The sequence below is a fragment of the Hippopotamus amphibius genome, chromosome 5 (genome assembly GCF_030028045.1).
Source record: "Hippopotamus amphibius kiboko isolate mHipAmp2 chromosome 5, mHipAmp2.hap2, whole genome shotgun sequence".
NCBI lineage: Eukaryota > Metazoa > Chordata > Mammalia > Artiodactyla > Hippopotamidae > Hippopotamus > Hippopotamus amphibius.
In genome coordinates, this window is record NC_080190.1 from 145,255,556 (window position 1) to 145,275,239 (window position 19,684).

Consider the following 19,684-nt stretch of genomic DNA (forward strand, 5'->3'; position numbering starts at 1 on the left):
GTATCTTCAAAAAAGGGATCATAGTAATAATACTTGGCCTAGAGGAGAGTTCTGAGGATTAGATGAGAAGATGTTTGTAAAGCATTCAGCTTTGCATGACATACAGTAAGTATGCAATAAATGTCAGCCAAATCAGAAGATGAGTGAAAACTAAGTGGCAATATAAAAAAATAGGAAAGACAATAATATGAGAATACTATTTATTGTTTATACGTTCTGGAAAATTTATTAATAGTTACTATATATATCAGAAAATTTCTAACAGTGTTTATAGGCAGAAAATTTATAACAGGATTGCCTTTTTGAAAGAGATTATGTCCTAACTTTTACTGAGAATCAAGTCAAAAGTGACATTGATAGATTGGAGTAAAAATTACTATTGAACATTTGTGGCTTTTTTAAATGCAATGGACATTCTGTGTCTGCATTTTTCTCTATTACTATTTAAAGTGAGTGTTCTTTCATAACTGCAGCCTTACACTTTTTCTTTACATACTTTTTCTAAGGAAAAGTTAATCTGTACCTACTATCCTTGTCTGAAAATTTTGAAAGTGATATGCTTAAAAGGTCTTTGAGTTTTTTTTTTACTTAACAGATTTGTTGTGTATTCTTACTTAATTTTTTCTTTCTTTGACTGAGAATAAAGATGGTCCTGTCAAGCAAAAAAAAAAAAAAAAAGTTACTATAACCCTGCAAGGTAAATGTTGGTATTTGCATTTTCCATATGACAAAATTAAGACTCAGAAGGTTAAGTATCTTGTTTAACATCATATAAGCATCCAGTAGCACCAGACCTCTAACCCCACACTATCTGATTCTAAAGCCCTTCATCCTTCTGTGTCTAGTGGCCCACAGGTGGTTGTGACTAAATCAGCTGCAGCTAGGGTTATCTTTTTAAAAAGTTATCCTGTCAGTTTCTCTTACAGCTCCCCCTTGTTTATAGAATCAAGTCCAAAATCCTTAATATGATCCAAGTTGTTTTTCACCAGCTAACTTTCCAACTTCATAGCACTTCCCCGTGCTCTGGTGATACTGACATCTACCAGCAGGTAAATGTGTCATGCTCCCTCCCACTTCCAGGCTCTTCACACACACTGATGTGCTTCCTGGAATGCCCTCTTTCCTCTTGGACTCAACTCTCCCATATCCTTCTCATCTCAGTTTAAGTACCATCTTCTTCCCTGATACTTAGGTTGCTCTTTGTTATCTAGTTTTCTTTGACATTTTCTTCTTTCCTTTCTTATCCTTCATTTTTGAAGTTCCTTGACTTATTGTCTTTCTTGGTAGTAGAAACCTCTGGTGGCTCTTTGGTCCAAGAGTTTACTTTCTCTGGGAACTGTCCCCAGGACACAGGAATGGTCTTTCAGAATCATGTATCTATTTCTAAACTTAATTGTACCCCTCCATCCTGCCTTTGATCCAGGAGTGAGCATCTAACTTAGGCTAACTATTCGGTTTCATTCCGCCAAAAATTTGGAATTTTGAACAAAGAGATGTGGAGCCTCAGGGGAATTGGAACTGAGCCATGTCAATGGCAGCTCTCTAAAGCAAAGACTCATGAATTCCTGCCTCCTAGTCCCCAGCCCACCCTGGTTTACCCTCCCCAAGATTGGTTGTTCACCTCTTCTTAGGCTTTCTAATTTCCCTGGACCTCCTTCAAATACAGTCCCCTTTGACTTAAACTAACCAGAGCTGGTTTCTGTTACTGCTAGACTGTGAGCTCTGTGATGTAATTTGAGAATTCTATCTCATTACCCATCTTTTATAAATCTGTTAGATACCCTGATATTTTAAAAGCATGATAGGAAAGATATTCACTCATTTCTAGATTTATCTTTTGAATTTTTGGAGTTTTGAAGACTCTTAAGAGAAAGCTTCTATATTGATTATTATTTCATTGAAACATGTCAACATAAGCCTAGAGCTGCTTAAAGAGAGCCTCCATGCCTAAGACCATTACTTGTCTTGCTCTTTACTTAGCTTAGACTAAGTCATCTCTTTGGAATGCCATGAGAAGACATTCTATCCTTTGTTAAGGGACTTGACTGGCCACAATTATATTATTATGCCGATGTCTGTTGAAAAATTCCAGGGAAAGTAAAGAATCACATGGGATTTTGGCTTGAATCAAATAAAACCAGTTTGGAATAAAAAAGCAAAGATAATTTGAGCAGTAAAAGAAATTTCATAACTATTAAAAGTGCCAACTTTACTGCAAAATTTTCCTTCCTTAAATGTCCTATTAATTGTATATACAGTGGTGTACTTTTTAGAGGGTGAATAAAGATCTTGGTGTTGCAGAACATAACTTCTATTACATGGCATTTAGCTCCTTTGAGTCCCAGTATTATATCAATTTCTTGTATATGTATATATATATATATATATTTGCCACCACTATTATATATGCCTCTTGCTCAGTTTGGGTTCTGTGGTCATCAATTCTGTGACACCATCACCAGAATCATTAATTTTCTGTCTCCCTTTCCTTCCTCCATACCCACCAATCATTCTCTAACCCTGAATGGATTAAACACATATCTTCCGTGCTTTATCACATAGGCTACTGAACATTGTGGAAGTAAAATTATATAATCATAAATTGAAACTACTACAAATTTAGGATTTTCAAGTCCAGCTGGTCTCTCAATACCACTTGGCAAATCTTTAGTTGACGCTGGTTAATAGGTTAAGCTCTTTCTCTTTTAGTACACAACTTTGCTTCAGCCTGGACAAAGAAAAAATAGAGGCCCTCACATGCTAATAATCTCTCTTCCCTGCATTATAAAACTGTCCACAGTAGTGTCCATCCTTCTTTTTTGTATTAAGGGAAAATGAGTTGATATTTATCAGTGATGTGCTGTATATCTCCAGCCAAACCTCTCTCCTATACTCCAGACTCTTATTTTTAACTGCCTGCTAAACATCTCCACTGGATATCCACTAAGCTTCTCAAACTTAAGATGTTGAAAACAAAACTCCTGATCTTCCCTGCCAAGTTCCGCTGCTCCAGTGTGTCCCCCCTGCCAGTTAATGATGACTCCATCCTTCTAGTTGTTCACGCCCCAAATTTTGAAGTCATCCTTGCCAGCTAAGTCATTATCATCTCTTGTTTGGATTATTGTAATAATCTCCTAATTTGTCCTTTTTTTCTTCTGCTCTTGTAGTCCTGCAGTCTATTCTCAGCACAACACCTGGAGTCATTCTGCCAAAACTGTAAATCAGATCACATTCTCTGCCCCAACCTTTCCATTGTCTTCCTGTTTCACCCCAAAGAAAAGCCCAAGTCTCTACAATGGCATATAAGGCTCTATACCAACAGGCTCACTATTGCCCCTATGGTTGACTACCCTTCTCACTCATCTACCTCCTTGTTCTTCCTTGAATATGATGGACTTTCTTTGGCCTTAGGCCTCTGCATTGTTGTTCTCTGCCTGCAATAGTCTTCCCCAGGTTATTTGCCTACCTTTCCTTTTACTTATTTCAGGTTGTTGTTCACACATTTTCTTCTCAGTAAGTCCTTTCAGATCACTTTATTTAAAATTGCCCCCACCCACCTAATCCTACTGATCACTATCTGTCTCCCTTTCATGTCTTATTTTTCTCCATAGTGCTTACTACGATCAAACATTTTATATATTCACCTCTTTTTTCATTGTCTGTCTCCTCCCGCCAGAATGTAAGATGCATGAAAAAAGAGATGTTTGTTTGTTTACTGCTGTATCTCCTAGTGCTTATGACATTTCCTGGCACACAGTTGAAGTTCAACAAATATTTGTTGAATGAATGAATTAATTAATGAATGATTTTTTTCTTCCTAAGTAACTTCTTTGTTTATAAACTGAATCCAGTCTCTACTGCGTGTTTAGAAATTGTTTCATCAGCTATTCTCAAAGTTTCCTGTATTTTCCTCTCCCCTTCTCAACTAAATCAATGTTTTCAGTCCATAAATATAGTTAAATATCACTAAGATTTTTAAAAAATTCTTTCCTGTAATTTCATGTTTATGCTGAGATTTTATGGCAAATACAAGGAACACAAAATGGAATAAGCACATTATAGGAAATGAGGGTTGGGCTAGAAGTCAAGAGTGAATTTCAAAAAATATGTATATCTAGAAAAAGGAAAGAAAATGGGAGCAAATTGAAAGATGAAATAGAATCTGAGGGCAGCTGTAGCCCAGAAAACATGGAGGAAGGAGCTTAATGTGTGTGTGTGTGTGTGTGTGTGTGTGTGTGTGTGTGTTTGGGGCACTGTCAGCTAAGTCTTCTTGGTGATCCCCAGAGAGAATATGGAACCCTAATTGATAGGCAGCAAGGGCAGGAATGAGAAGTGAATCCAAAAGGAGGAAATTCTTTTAACATGTTTATGGAAAGCTGCATCAGTCTGTTCACCCATATCCTCTCCCTATTGTTATAAACAGAGCTAGTGGAGTATGCCAAGACACAGTGTACTTTTGAATGTTTTAGATAATGAGCATATATTACTTTGACTTATATCTAAAAAAATAAAGATGGAAAAATGATTAAAGGCAGCAGAGAAAAAGGCAGGATAGAGTAGCACTTGAGAGCATAGTCCCTGCTGAGTTTGAATCCCAGGTGTGCTACTTACTAGCTGGATAACCTTGGGTAATTTACTTAGTTTGTCTGTGCCTCGGTCTTCCTATTTGTAGAATGGACATAATGGAGGTGTTTTCCTTATAGGGTTGCTGTGCTGATGAAATTAGTTAATATAGATAAAGTACTTGAACCAGTGTCTTATATATATGATATATTATCATTACGTGCCTGGGAAAGGAAAAAGAAAAAAACATCATGAACAAATTCAGTCTGTTTTTTTGTTTTATTTTATTTTTTAATTAATTAGTTAATTTTACTTTTTAGCTGCATTGGGTCTTTGTTGCTGCATGTGGGCTTTCTCTAGTTGCAGCAAGCAGGGGCTTCTCTTCATTGTGGTGTGCGGGCTTCTCGTGGTGTGCGGGCTTCTCGTTGCCGAGCATGGGCTCTAGGTACATGGGCTTCAGCAGTTGTGGCACATGGACTCAGTAGTTGTGACTCGCAAGCTCTAGAGCATAGGCTTAGTAGTTGTGGTACACAGGCTTAGTTGCTCCATGGCATGTGGGATCTTCCCAGAGCAGGGATCAAACCTGTGTTCCCTACATTGGCAGGTGGATTCTTAACCATTGTACCACCAGGGAAGTCCCCAGTCTGTTTTATTTTCTCTAAATTGACCCATGTCTTGTTTCACTAATAACTCTGTGTTTGGTAGTCTATTGAGGGAGAAGAATATGCATTGAGTCTGAGCAATTGTTTGGGATTTCCAAAGGAGGAGCAGGGAATGGGGGAGATATTAATTTGACTGGATGTTTAAAAAATGCAATTTGTAGCATGCCTTGATCAATATTCCTTTTGTCCTTTTTATCCATTTTCTTGGTATCATAACTAATTTTAAGGAAAAAACAAGACATATTTTCTCCACAGAGCCTTTTATAAAATTCCTGGCCCACTCAGAACTCTTCTTTATTTTTTGCATATGTTAGTTGTTCATCACATTTAGTACCATTTTATATTGTATAATCTAATTATTGGGACAGAAATTAGTTCTTTATTATATGACACCATTGAGTAGAACATATTTTACTAATTACTATAGGTCTATAGACTATGTCTATTTATTGTAGCAATTTTTATGAAAGAACATTAATTTCCCTTGACAATCTTTCCTGTGAAACCTTGTAATTTCTTCTTTTTTATAACTAAACCTTTAGAAATGTAAACCTGCATTCTATAATAATGTGATTTCCATTTCCATAGCTCATTTACTCCCTATCCCTCTGCAAGTTACTTTAATCCCTCTACTCTGCTCAAACTACTCTCACTGGGGTGTGCACTGACTTCTTAGTTGACAGGGGCAGTTATCTATTTCAGTCCTTATTTTGATTAACCATTCAACATCAACATCTTGACCACTTCTTAAACTTTGAAATCTCTTGAAACTTATGGAATCTTCTCTGTTGAATTCCAGAAAAGTCCCTCCCAGCTCACCCCTCACATCTGACCATTCCCTCTCTCAGTTTTTGTCATAGGCATCAGTATTTAAGAAGACCTTTTGCAGATCTTTCATACCACAGCTGGTTAATATAAATATTAGAAACTGGAGTAAGCAGGGTTAATGTGATACTTATGGGGAAATATTATTAAGAATTTAAACACTGTAGAATAATGTAACATATCAAAAAATACAGTCTGGGGAAAAGATAATTATTGAGATAATAACATGGTTTTGAGCACTCAAAGTTGCGGAAAAAATTTCTGTGAGAAAGTTAAACAATTATTTTGGTGTACAGAGGTATAATTAAAAAGAACACTTCTCAAAGAACCAGTTTTTAGTTTTGTTGATTTTTGCTATTGTTTCCTTCATTTTTTTAAGCTTTTTTTATTGGAATATAATTACTTTACACTGTTGTGCCAGTTTTTGCTGTACAGCAAAGTGAATCAGCTGTATTTATACATATATCCCCATATCCCCTCCCTCTCATGACTCCTTCCCACCCTCCCTATCCCAGTCCTCTAGGTCATCACCCATCCTTGAGTTGATATCCCTGTGTTATGCAGCAGCTTCCCACTAGCTATCTACTTTACATGTGGTGTATATATGTCAATGCTACTCTCTCACTTCGTCCCAGCTTCCCCTTCACCCCCCAACCTGTGTCCTCAAGTGCATTCTCTACATCTGCGTCTTTATTCTTGCCCTGTCATGGCTTCATCAGTACCATTTTTTTAGATTCCATATGTATGCATTAGCATATGGTATTTGTTTTTCTCTTTCTGGCTTACTTCGCTCTATATGACAGACTCTAGGTCCATCCACCTCACTACAAATAACTCAATTTCATTCCTTTTTATGGCTGAGTAATAGTCTTTTATTGTATGTAGGTGCCACATCTTCTTTATCCATTCATCTGTTGATGGGCATTTAGCTTGCTTCCATTCCCTGGCTCTTGTAAATAGTGCTGCAATGAACATTATGGTACATGTTTCTTTTTGGATTATGGTTTTCTCAGGGTATATGCCCAGGAGTGGGATTGCTGGGTTATATGGTAGTTCCGTTTTTAGTTTTTTAAGGAACCTCCATACTATTTTCCATAGTGGCTGTACCAACTTACATTCCCACCAGCAGTGCACGAGGGTTCCCTTTTCTCTGCACTCTCTCCAGCATTTATTGTTTTTAGATTTTTTATGATGGCCATTCTGACCAGTGTGAGGTGATATCTCATTGTGGCTTTGACTGGCATTTCTCTAATGATCAGTGATGTTGAGTATATTTTCATGTGATTGTTAGCCATCTGCATATCTTCTTTGGACATTTAGGTCTTCTGCCCATTTTTGGATTAGGTTATTTGTTTTTTTGGTATTAAGCTGCATGAGCTGCTTGTATATTTTGGAGATTAATCCTTTGTCCATTGCTTCATTGGCGAATATATTCTCCCATTCTGAGGGTTGTCTTCTTGTCTTGTTCATGGTTTCTTTTGCTGTGCAAAAGCTTTTAAGTTTCATTAGGTCCCATTTGTTTATTTTGTATTTTATTTCCACTATTCTAGGAGGTAGGTCACAAAGGATCTTGCTTTGATTTATGTCATAGAGTGTTCTGCCTATGTTTTCCTTTAAGAGTTTTATAGTGTCAGGCCTTACATTAAGATCTTTAATCCATTTTGAGTTTATTTTTGTGTATGGTGTTAGGAAGTGTTCTAATTTCATTCTTTTACATGTAGCTGTCCAATTTTCCCAGCACCACTTATTGAAGAAGCTGTCTTTTTTCCATTGTATATTCTTGCCTCCTTTGTCAAAGATAAGTTGCCCGTATGTGTGTGGCTTTATCTCTGAGCTCTCTATTGTGTTCCATTGATCTATGTTTCTGTTTTTGTGCCAGTATCATACTGTCTTGGTCACTGTAGCCTTGTAGTATAGTTTGAAGTCAGGGAGCCTGATTCCTCCAGCTCCATCTTTCCTTCTCAAGATTGCTTTGTATATTCAGGGTCTTTTGCATTTCTATGCAAATTGTAAGATTTCTTGTTCTCGTTCTGTGAAAAATGCCATTGGTAATTTGATAGGGATGGCATTGAATCTGTAAATTTCTTTCAGTAGCATAGTCATTTTCACAATATCGATTCTTCCAATCCAAGAACATGATATGTCCCTCCATCTGTTTGTATCATCTTTGATTTCTTTCATCAGTGTCTTATAGTTTTCTGCATACAGGTCTTTTGCCTCCTTAGGCATGTTTATTCCTAGGTACTTTATTTTTTTAGTTGCAGTGGTAAATGGGAGTATTTCCTTAATTTCTCTTTCTGCTCTTTTGTTGTTAGTGTATAGGAATACAAGAGATTTCTGTGCACTAATTTTCTATCCTGCTACTTTACTAAATTTCTTGATTAGTGCTGGCACTTTTCTTGTAGCATCTTTAGGGTTTTCTTGTATAAAATCATGTCATCAGCAAAGAGTGGCAACCTTACTTCTTTTCCAACTTGGATTCCTTTTATTTCATTTTCTTCTCTGATGGCTATGGCTAAAACTTCCAAAACTATGTTGAATAATAGTGGTAAGAGTGGGCACCCTTGTCTTGTTCCTGTTCTTAGAGGGAATGCTTTCAGGTTTTCACCATTTAGAATGATGTTGGCTGTTGGTTTGTCATATATGGTCTTTATTATGTTGAGGTAATTTCCTTCTATGCCCATTTTCTGGAGAGTTTTCATCATAAATGGGTGTTGAATTTTGTCAAACCCTTTTTCTGCATCTGTTGAGATTATCATATGGTTTTTATCCTTCAAGTTGTTGATATGATGTATCACATTGATTGATTTGCATATATTAAAGAATCCTTGCATTCCAGGGATAAACCCCACTTGATCATGGTGTATGATCTTTTTAATGCATCATTGGATTCTGTTAGTTAATATTTTGTTGAGGATTTTTGCATCTCTATTCATCAGTGATATTGGCCTGTAATTTTCTTTTTTCATGACATCTTTTTCTGGTTTTGGCATCAGGGTGATGGTGGCCGCATAGAATGAGTTTGGGAGTGTTCCTCCTTCTGCTATATTTTGGAAAAGTTGGAGAAGGATAGGTGTTCACTCTTCTCTAAATGTTTGATAGAATTCGCCTGTGAATCATCTGGCCCTGGGCTTTTGTTTGTTGGGAGATTTTTAATCAGAGTCTCAATTTCTGTACTTGTGATTGGTCTGTTCATATTTTCTATTTCTTCCTGGTTCAGTCTTGGAAGATTGTACTTTTCTAAGAATGTATCCATTTCTTCCAGGTTATCCAATTTATTGGCATACAGTTGCTTATAGTAGTCTCTCATGATCTTTTGTATTTCTGTGATGTTGGTTGTTACTTCTCCTTTTTCATTTCTAATTCTGTTGATTTGCATCTTCTCCCATTTTTTCCTGATGAATCTGGCTAATGGTTTGTCAATTTTATTTATCTTCTCAAAGAAAGAGCTTTTAGTTCTATCGATCTTTGCTATTGTGTCCTTCATTTCTTTTTCATTTATTTCTGATCTGATCTTCATGTTTTCTTTCCTTCTGCTCGCTTTGGGGCTTCTTTGTTCTTCTTTCTCTAATTGTTTTAGGTGTAAGGTTAGGTTGCTTATTCAAGATTTTTTTTGTTTCTTGAGGTAGGATTGTATTGCTATAAAATTCCCTCTTAGAAGTGATTTTGCTGCATCCCATAGGTTTTAGGTTTTTGTGTTTTCATTGTCATTTGTTTCTAGGTATTTTTTGATTTCCTCTTTGATTTCTTCAGTGATTTCTTGCTTGTTTTATAACATATTGTTTAGCCTCCTGTGTTTTTATTATTTACAGTTTTTTTCCTGTAATTGATACCTAGTCTCATGGCATTGTGTTTGCAGAAGCTGCTTGATATGATTTCAATTTTCTTGAATTTACTGAGGCTTGATTTGTGACCCAAGATGTGATCTATACTGGAGAATGTTCCATGTACACTTGAGAAGAAAGTGTATTCTGTAGTTTGGGGATCAAATGTCCTTAAATATCAATTAAGTTGAGATAGTCTATGTGTCATTTAAAGCTTGTGTTTCCTTATTTATTTTCTGTTTGGATGGTCTGTCCATCAGTGTAAGTGGAGTGTTAAAGTCCCCAGTATTATTGTGTTACTGTTGATGTCCCCTTTTATGGCTGTTAGCATTTGCCTTATGTATTGAGGTGCTCCTATGTTGGGTGCATAGATACTTACAATTGTTATATCTTCTTCTTGGATTGATCCCTTGATCAATATGTAGTGTCCTTCCTTGCCTCTTATGATAGTCTTTACTTTAAAGTCTAATTTGTCTGATATGAGTATTGCTACTCCAGCTTTCTTTGACTTCCATTCGGATGGAATGTCTTTTTCCATCCCCTTACTTTCAGTCTGTCTGTGTCCCTAGGTGGGAAGTGGGTTTCTTGTAGACAGCATATAGAAGGGTCTTGTCTTTGTATCCATTCAGCCAGTCTGTGTCTTTTGGTTGGATCATTTAATCCATTTACATTTAAGGTAATTATTGACATGTATGTTTCTGTTACCATTTTCTTAATTGCTTTGGGTTTGTTTTTGTAGGTCTTTTCCTTCTCTTGTGTTTCCTACTTAGAAAAGTTCCTTTAGCAATTATTGTAAGGCTTTTTTGGTGGTGCTGAATTCTCTTAACTTCTGCTTGTCTGTAAAGCTTTTGATTTCTGCCTCAAATCTGAATGAGATTCCTACTGGGTAGATTATTCTTGGCTGTAAGAATAATCAAGGCTTTAAGAATATCTTCCCACTCCCTTCTGGCCTACAGAGTTTCTGCAGAAAGGTCAGCTGTTATCCTTATGGGTTTTCCCTTATGTGCTATTTGTTGTTTTTCTCTTACTGCTTTTAATATTTTTTCTTTGTGTTTAATTTTTGTTAGTTTGATTAATATGTGCCTCAGTGTATTTCTCCTTGGGTTTATTCTCTATGGGACGCTCTGCTCTTCTTGGACTTGATTGACTATTTCCTTTCCCATGTTGAGGAAGTTTTCTACCATAATCTCTTCAGATATTTTCTCAGAACCTTTCTTTTTTTCTTCTTTTTCTGGGACACCTATGATTCGTATGTTGGTGCGCTTAATGTTGTCCTCAAGGTCTCAGAGACTGTCTTCCATTCTTTTATTCTTTTTTTCTTTTTCCTGCTTTGTGGCTGTTATTTCCACCATTCTATCTTCCAACTCACTCGTTCTTCTGCCTCAATTATTCAATTTATACCATCTAGAGTATATTTAATTTTAGTTTTTGTGTTGTTCATTACTATTTGTTTGTTCTTTAGTTCTTCTAGGTCCTTATTAAATGTTTCTTGTATTTTTTCTCTTTGTGTTCAAGATCTCGGATCATCTTTACTATCATTACTCTGAATTCTCTTTCAGGCAATTTGCCTATTTCCTTCATTTATTTGGTCTTGTGGGTTTTTATCTTGCACCTTTGCCTGTAAGGTGTTTCTTTGTTCTCTCATTTTGTCTAATTTATACTATTTGCTGTCTCCTTTCCCTATGCTCCCTAGTAGTAATTCCTCTTGTTTCTGTTGTCCCCCCCTTGTGGTGGGTTTGGTCCAGTGTCTTGAATAGGCTTCCTAATGGGAGGGTCTGGTGCCTGCTTTCTGGTGTGTGGTTCTGAGTCTTTTTTCTCTGATGAGCAGGGCCATGTCAGGTGATGTGTTTTACAGTATCTGTGAGGTTAATATGGCTTTAGGTAGTCTGTGTGCTGTTGGGTGCGTTTGTATTCCTGTCTTGTTTGTAGTTTGGTGTGAGGTGTCCAGCACTGGCAGTTGCAGGCAGTCAGGTGAAGCCAGGTCTTAGACACTGGTGGAGGACTCCGTAAAAGTTCTCTGTGGTTAATCTTCCTTGTGGCTGAGGACTCTCTAGTGACCTAATATCCTGGACTTGGTGCTCCTTCCCCAGAGCCTCTGACTTGACTTCTTGTTGAGGAATCCAGACTCTAAAGGTCACTCGTCCCAGCAATGAAGGGAATTAAAAAAGACTATCCAAGCTCCAGACTAATGGTAAAAGGTTAAGTCAAACAAACAAATACTGAATCAATAAAACATGTACACACACAAGAAAAACAAAAACAGAATCCTATAGAACATAAAGTACTAGAACAAACTGACAGAAGAACCCCAGAATGCAATCAGACAATTAAAGAGAAAAGCAAAAATTCAAAACCAAACAAACAAACAAAAAACCAGGGAAATTGTGAAAATGAGGACCAAATGTAGCAGGGACCAAATAGCAAGAAGGAGCAAATATAACAAAGAGCAAGAGAACAACCAAATATACTGAAGATCCCCAAAATGAAATCAAGCAATTATAATTAGAACTAAGATAAAGATAAAACCTAATAACAAAAACCAAAGCAGTGTGTCATCTGAAGAATAAAGCAAGGAAACAGAGCAGACCAATAATAGTGATTAAAAGTATAGAAAGATAAAATAAAATAAAAAGGGATAAAACACAGAGTAACAGAAGAGCATAGTATGACTGGAAATATGAAAAGAAAATAGAAAAAAAAATAGAAATATACTAAAGATAAAGAAGAAAAATAGATGGAGAGATTAAGTCAGCACTACAAAAAAGCTAGCTACAAATATAAATATATAAAAAGGCTAAAAATTAATAAAAATTAATGTAAAAAATAGAATAAAAATATGTTATAAAACATAAAGATCCCTTAAGACTAAGATTGTAAGTAAAAGAAAAAAAAGCTAGAACTGACAACAGAATGTATCAGATTAACAGAATTAATAATAATAATTCTGTTTCCTTGAGGTCTCAACTGTAAGTGTCCTTGTACACACCTTGAGCCTCAGGCCACCTTTGCCTCCCCAAGAGGCCCTCCTCTGCCTCTGGGTTGGATTCTGGACCTGCTGTGGGTCCTATGGGGTCCACTTATGCTCTGTTCTGGCCCAATTTCTGTTTGTGCTTGCTCCCACAGTCCACAGCTGTCAGAGCTAGACCATTTTCATTTGTGGAAATATTCATTGTCTACTCAGATATTCCAAAGACATAGGGTCTACCAACTGATCGTGGGGATTTAGTCTGCGGTGTGTATATCTGATGGAAAGATTTTAGAACCTCTTCCTTAGTCCCCCTGTCCCTGGTGTTCAGCTTTGGTTTTGTCCCTGCTTCTGCATGTGGTCTAACCACCAGAGTCTGGTCATGAGGCTGCCTTGGAGCTCTTTGGGTCTGCCTCAGTGAGGGTTTCCTTTATTGTTCATCTGCAGATGCAGGTGTATGGGGAGAGAGAGGCTTTGATAGTGGCTCCTCTCCCTGTGTGTGACTCAACAGTAGTACCCTGCTTGGATTGCTGGAGCCCCAGGGATGACGCTGAATGTGCAGGGATGCTGGTGGCCATGGGTATTGGAAATCTGGCCTTCATGTGATTCTTTACTGGTGCCTGGTGCAAGTTGTCTGAGCAGCAGCCCTCAGGGGCTTTTTGTATTAGTCTTCAACCAGAGGAGCTTCCTTTATTGTTCATCTGTAGGCAGCGATGTGTGGGGGGAGGGAGGGTGCAATAGTTGCTCCTTCCCCTGTGTGTGAATCAGCAGTAGTGCCCTGCCTGGGTCACAGGAGACCTGGCAACGGCAGTGGTGCCTATTGCAGAGGGAAGCCAGTGGGCTTGGGTATAAGTGGAATGTCTCTAGAGAGGGCCTGAGATGCAGATTTCCTCTGGCTCTGGGCAGCAAGCACACCAGGCCAGCTCCCCCAGGGGGCTTTTTCTGTCCCTTGTCCACTGTGACAGCCAGGCCCAGAGGGGGCCTCCCTTTGTTCACCAAAAGAGAGGCTACAAGCCTGGCTCCTCCCCCCTGCTTGTGACTCAGCAGTAGTGCACCACCACCATGGCCACCCAGCTTTCCATGGTAGGCATTCCACACTGCGGATTTCTTCCCTCCTGTCCCCTCAGTCTGTCTCCCCACAGCCAGCAACATTTCTCACCCTGAACCAGTTCTCCAGTTCCCACATTCCAGCTCCCAGACCCTCTGTACTGCTGTGAACCCACTTCTTAGTCCGGGACATGCAGGGCCGTGGTACAGACCCTCTGTGTATTTCTCACTCTTTCCCATGTGCCACAGATCGGCTACTTCACCCTCTTTGGACAGTTCCAAATGCCTCCCTTCTGACCAAATCAAATTCCCTGTTTGAGAGGGGGTTTCCCTGTCAGGTTTCCCTGAATTTGCAATCTCTCCTCTGTTTCAGCTCCCCCCTGCCCTGGGGTATAGAACCCGTCTCTTTCCTTTCTTCTCCTCCTCTTTCTCCTTTTCTTTTTTTCCCTCCATCCTACCCAGTTATGTCAGGATCTTTGCAGTCCTTTCTGGTGTCCCAGGTCTTCTGCTAGTGTTCAGCCGATTTTCTGTGGGAATTATTGCATCTTTTGATGTATTCCTGATGCATCCTTCCCAGAGGGTCTTCCAGCACTTATTTCTTCCTGGCTGATTAGGTGGGGGTGGTACTGGGTCTGTGGATTCCTTGGCAGGTGTTAAGAGGGCAAAACCTCCAGGATTAAAACATCCTGCCCTGTGGAGGCAGGAGAAGTGAGCCACTGCCCAGCTCCTCTCTTTGTGCAGTGGCCTCGGGGAAGTGTAGTAACTTGAAAGTCTCAGGGTCCTGCTGGGGCTCGTGTCTCCCACAGGCCCTGGGGGTTGCAAGTGTAGTGGGGTCTAGTGGAAAGAGGAAGGACAAAATGGGCCTTCTACAGTGGCTTCCTGCCCCCTTCATTGCTTTTTCATTTATTTATGATCTGATCTTTACTATTTCTTTCCTTCTGCTAACCTTGGGGGTTTTTGTTGTTGTTGTTGTTTCTCTGATTGCTTTAGCTGTAAGGTTAGGTCGTTTATTTGGGATTTTTCTTGTTTCTTGAGGTAGGATTTTATTGCTATGAACTTCCCTCTTAGAAGTGCACTTGCTGGATCCCATAGATTTTGGGTCATTGTATTTTCATTGTCATTTATTTCTAGGTATTTTTTATTTCCTCTTTGATTTCTTCAGTGATCTCTTGGTTATTTAGTAGTGTTTAGCCTCCATGTTTTCACATTTTTTACAGTTTTTTCCTGTAATTGATATCTAGTCTCATAGCGTTGTGCTTGATGTGATTTCAGTTTTCTTAAGTTTATTGAGGCTTGATTTGTGACCTAAGATATTATCTATCCTGGAGAATGTTCCACGTGCACCTGAGAAGAAAGTATATTCTGTTGTTTTTGGATGGAATGTCCTATAAATATTGAGTAAGTCCATCTGGTCTAATGTGTCATTTCGAGCTTGTGTTTCTCTATTTAATTTCTGTTTGGATGATCTGTCCATTGGTGTAAGTGGGATGTTAAAGTCCCCTACTATTATTGTGTTACTGTTGATTTCCCCTTTTATGGCTGTTAGCATTTGCCTTATGTATTGAGGTGCTCCTATATTGGGTGCATAAATATTTACAATTGTTATATCTTCTTCTTGGATTGAACCCTTTATCATTATGTAGTGTCTCTTCTTGTCTCTTGTAATAGTCTTTATTTTAAAGCCTATTTTGTCTGATACAAGTATTACTACCCCAGCTTTCTTATATTTCTATTTACATGGAATATCTTTTTCCATCCCCTCACTTTCAGTCTGTATATGTCCCTAGTTCTGAACTGTGTCTCTTGTAGACAGTGTGTGTGTGTGTGTGTGTGTGTGTGTATATATGCATATATATATATATATATATGTATATATATATATATCTTGTTTTTGTATCAATTCAGCCAGTCTGTGTCTTTGGTTGGAGAGTCCTTAAAAAACTAAAAATAGAACAACAATGTGACCCAGCAATCCCACTCCTGGGCATATACCCTGAGAAAACCATAATTCAAAAAGAAACATGTACCACGATGTTCATTGCAGCATTATTTACAATAGCTAGGGCATGGAAGCAACCTAAATGCCCATTAGCAGATGGATGGATAAAGAAGATGTTGCACATATCTACAATGGAATATTACTCAGCCATAAAAAGGAACGAAATTGAATTATTTCTAGTGAGGTGGATGGACTTAGTGTCTATCATACAGACTGAAGTAAGTCAGAAAGAGAAAAATAAATACCATATGATAACGCATATACATGGAATCTAAAAAATTGTACTGATGAACCCAGTGGCAGGGCAAGAATAAAGATGCAGACGTAGAGAACAGACTTGAGGACATGAGGAGGGGGAGGGGAAGCTGGGATGTAGTGAGAGAGTAGCATTGACATATATACACTACTAAATGTAAAATAGATGGCTAGTGAGAAGCTGCTGCATAACACAGGCAGATCAACTTGATGATTAGTGATGACCTAGAGAGGTGGGATAGGGAGGTTGGGAGGGAGGCTCAAGAGGGAGGGGATATGGGGATATATACACAAATAAAGCTGATCACTTTGTTGTACAACAGAAACTGGCACAACAGTGTAAAGCAATTATACTCCAATAAGAGATCTGAAAAAAGAAAAAAAAGTGACTTTACAAAGCCGAAACCATCACTAGAAAAAAAAAATTTAATTCAATTCTTAGAGAATTAACCTCCACGGAAGTTCTCTGTCATTCTCCTTTGCTGCCACAAATGCTTTTCTGAAGAGCAGATACTTTCTGGAGTGCACCAATTGTACGTCACCTGGTGGTGCTGGTAGGGGTAGGGACTGCTGATATTCTTCACTCCTCTTTTCCTTCAGAAAGAACTTTTTTCCTCTCAGTTTCTGTTTGTTTGTTTGTTTTTGTTGCTTTAACTTTCTGTTTCTTTGGCAGAGTAGAGTGATTTAAAGCTTGGTGAGTTTGAGAGGAGGACCTGGCAAGTGCAATTCCTTCCTGTCCCTTTAGTTTTTAGGATCTGTCTGCCTGCATAGACCCTGCCTTGGTGGATCATGTGGAAAGCTTAGTGGCAAAGTTCTCAAACTTGCTTTTTATTCAGTGAGTGGGTGATAACATTTGCTTAATTCTAGGACTTAGAATCAGGATATCTGTTCTTACCACATGTTCTCCAAAAGCCCTGTTTTGCTCTCCATCTACCTCATTCTTTTGTCCATCTCACTGATTCAAAATTCAGGAAGGGAAAACAGGGGAGTTATTTACTAGTTCCCTCAGAGTTCAATATTAACTTCCACAGCAAGTTATTCCCCACTATTTGTAATAGCATACATCAGAGAAAACAATCATTTCACAGACATATTGTTCTACCTGGCCGTAGATACAGATAGAAATCTTTCTATGATTTTCTTAAGGCAAGACATAACTACTCTTAGAATGATTTAATCATCTCAAAGAGACCAAAATATGTCCCTCTTTGATATGTTCATAGTATCCATCTCACAATAGTGGATTCAGCAGAATGCTTGTGGTTACATATTTTTGTTCCCCTTTTGTGTCATGTATATAACAAAACAGAATCTACAACCAACAAAATGGGAAACTACTAGAAACAGGTACAAGATAAATCCTGCCTTGTTCATTGGAAAATTAAATCTCATTTAATATTATATAGTTCTCCAGTTTTCTAGGATTTTCTTACAACCAATCTGAAAACCAATTTCCTCCAAACTCTAAAATTTTTTTCTGCAACCATTATTATATAAAAGATAAACTTTGAAGTTACGCTCAAAATCCATGACAAACGAAAGCCTTTTTCTCTTGGGTTTTCTCTGCTACATAATAGTCATAAAATGCATTTTTATAGTATTCACCTGAAGGTATTAAAATGTTACTGCCTTTTATACCCAGTTTCAATCAGCCTCCCTAAGTTATATGTAAGGGAAATCTTGAGTCATTCCAGGTTTGAGGGAGAATGCCTAGCACAGTTAAAAACTCAAACTCTAAGGTTATAATCCTGAGTTGTATGAGATCTAGAGAGCTTAATCTAGCAATGATTTACAGAGTTAACTACCATGTATGAAGCATGGTGTTAGAAACTGGGAAATCCAAAGATTAACTGGACCTGGTCATTTTCCCTGAGATTCTAACTCATAAATGGGAGAAACAGATGTGAATTCAACCTATTGACTGTCTCATTCTCTTCTTCTGAGGCACCAGGATAGCCAGCCTGGGTTTTCGCCAAATGAATTAGGGCTAGGTCTCGGTACCTAAAGGCTGGATCTTGGGTTAGTAAGTGCTCTGAAGTCTCCAGGAGTGGGCAGAACTAGTTGATAAGTAAGGAAACAAAAACAAAACAACAAAAACATGTCCTTGGGGAATTCTAAAGTCTATCAATTTCAGGCTTTCAAGAATGAAATTTAGTCACTGTAAATTAAAATCCAAAAGACCAGGAGTTGGGGAGACACCAGGACAAAGCAGAGAATGGGAGCAAGCAGAAGGAAAGTGAAAAGATCCAAAATCATTTCAGAGAACAGGCTGGGCAGCCTGTGATTCATTTCTGGTGGCTTCTGGCCATGTAAATTGTGAGCTAAAGGCCTGAGTTGGGCAAACACCAGCCAAGCACTAGATCATCACGGTGTAGTGGAAGGGGGACAGGGATTTCAGCAAATCATACAAGTTGGTTGTTGTTGTCAGCAAGTTCAGTTTTTGAAACTGATGTATGTGACTCTCCTGAGAAGAAGCAGGGTTATGTAGAGGTGGGATATCCCAAATAAGCAGGAATATCGGCATATCCATACATTTTTTGGACTTACTGTATTTGCTTTCTTTTATGTCATGTGCTTACCTCTGGATCTTGGGGTGAGTGAGACCAGCCCCAGTTCAAACCATTAGGAATGAGAAGGGTAGTTTGGTCTCTAAAGGGAATATTGGAATGCTGTTTCAAAATTTAAGAGGAACGGATTCCAGATCAGCAAATACAGATGTCCACAAAGAGGAAGGGTAAAATATCAAATGCGATAGAAGACAAGAATTACTAGGAAGAAAGAATACCTCTGAATTTTGCAGCCAAGTAAATGTCAATCTGTATTTTGGCTCAGCCATTTAATAATTTTGTAATTGCTGTCAAGTCAAATAATCTCTCTGAGCCTCAAGGGTAAAGTAAAAATTCTGACTCATAGTTAATAACTTGAAGATGAGGATTAGAAAACCCCTCAGTACATAGGCAGTTATTACTGTTAACAAACTTCAAGAAAATAGTCACTTCAGTGGCAGGGAATGCAAGCCCAAACAATGACTGGAGAGGAAATAAAAGTAATACATATATAAGTCAAATGCAAGAAGTGTAATCAAATGAAATACAATAGAGAAATTAGATAGCTAGAACATGGCATCAAGTTAAACCTATTTAACCATTCATCCTCTCCCCACCCCAAGACAGGGCAGATCTATGAAAATAAGAACACTTGGTTAGGCATAGCCAACTGAGGAAAAGATTATAGAGAAAGGAGAGTAATGAAAGCAATCAAGTCACTCAAAGTTTAATGTGAGGAAAAGACCATTTCTCCTCCAAAACTAAAGATATGGATAAGACAACAGCCTCTTCACAGGGCATCTGAAGTATTCATTCTTCTGTAAGTTTCTCCCTGCTGCAACCAGCGAGGCCCAATTGTTCCTTCCTCTGGCCCCCACTCTCCCTGACATACCTCCCACCATCACTCTTTCCACATTGTAATGCGAATGTCAATTTATATGTCTCTCTGTCATACTGCAGTAGCTATATCTTCAGTGCCAAGTACATTTCTTAACCTA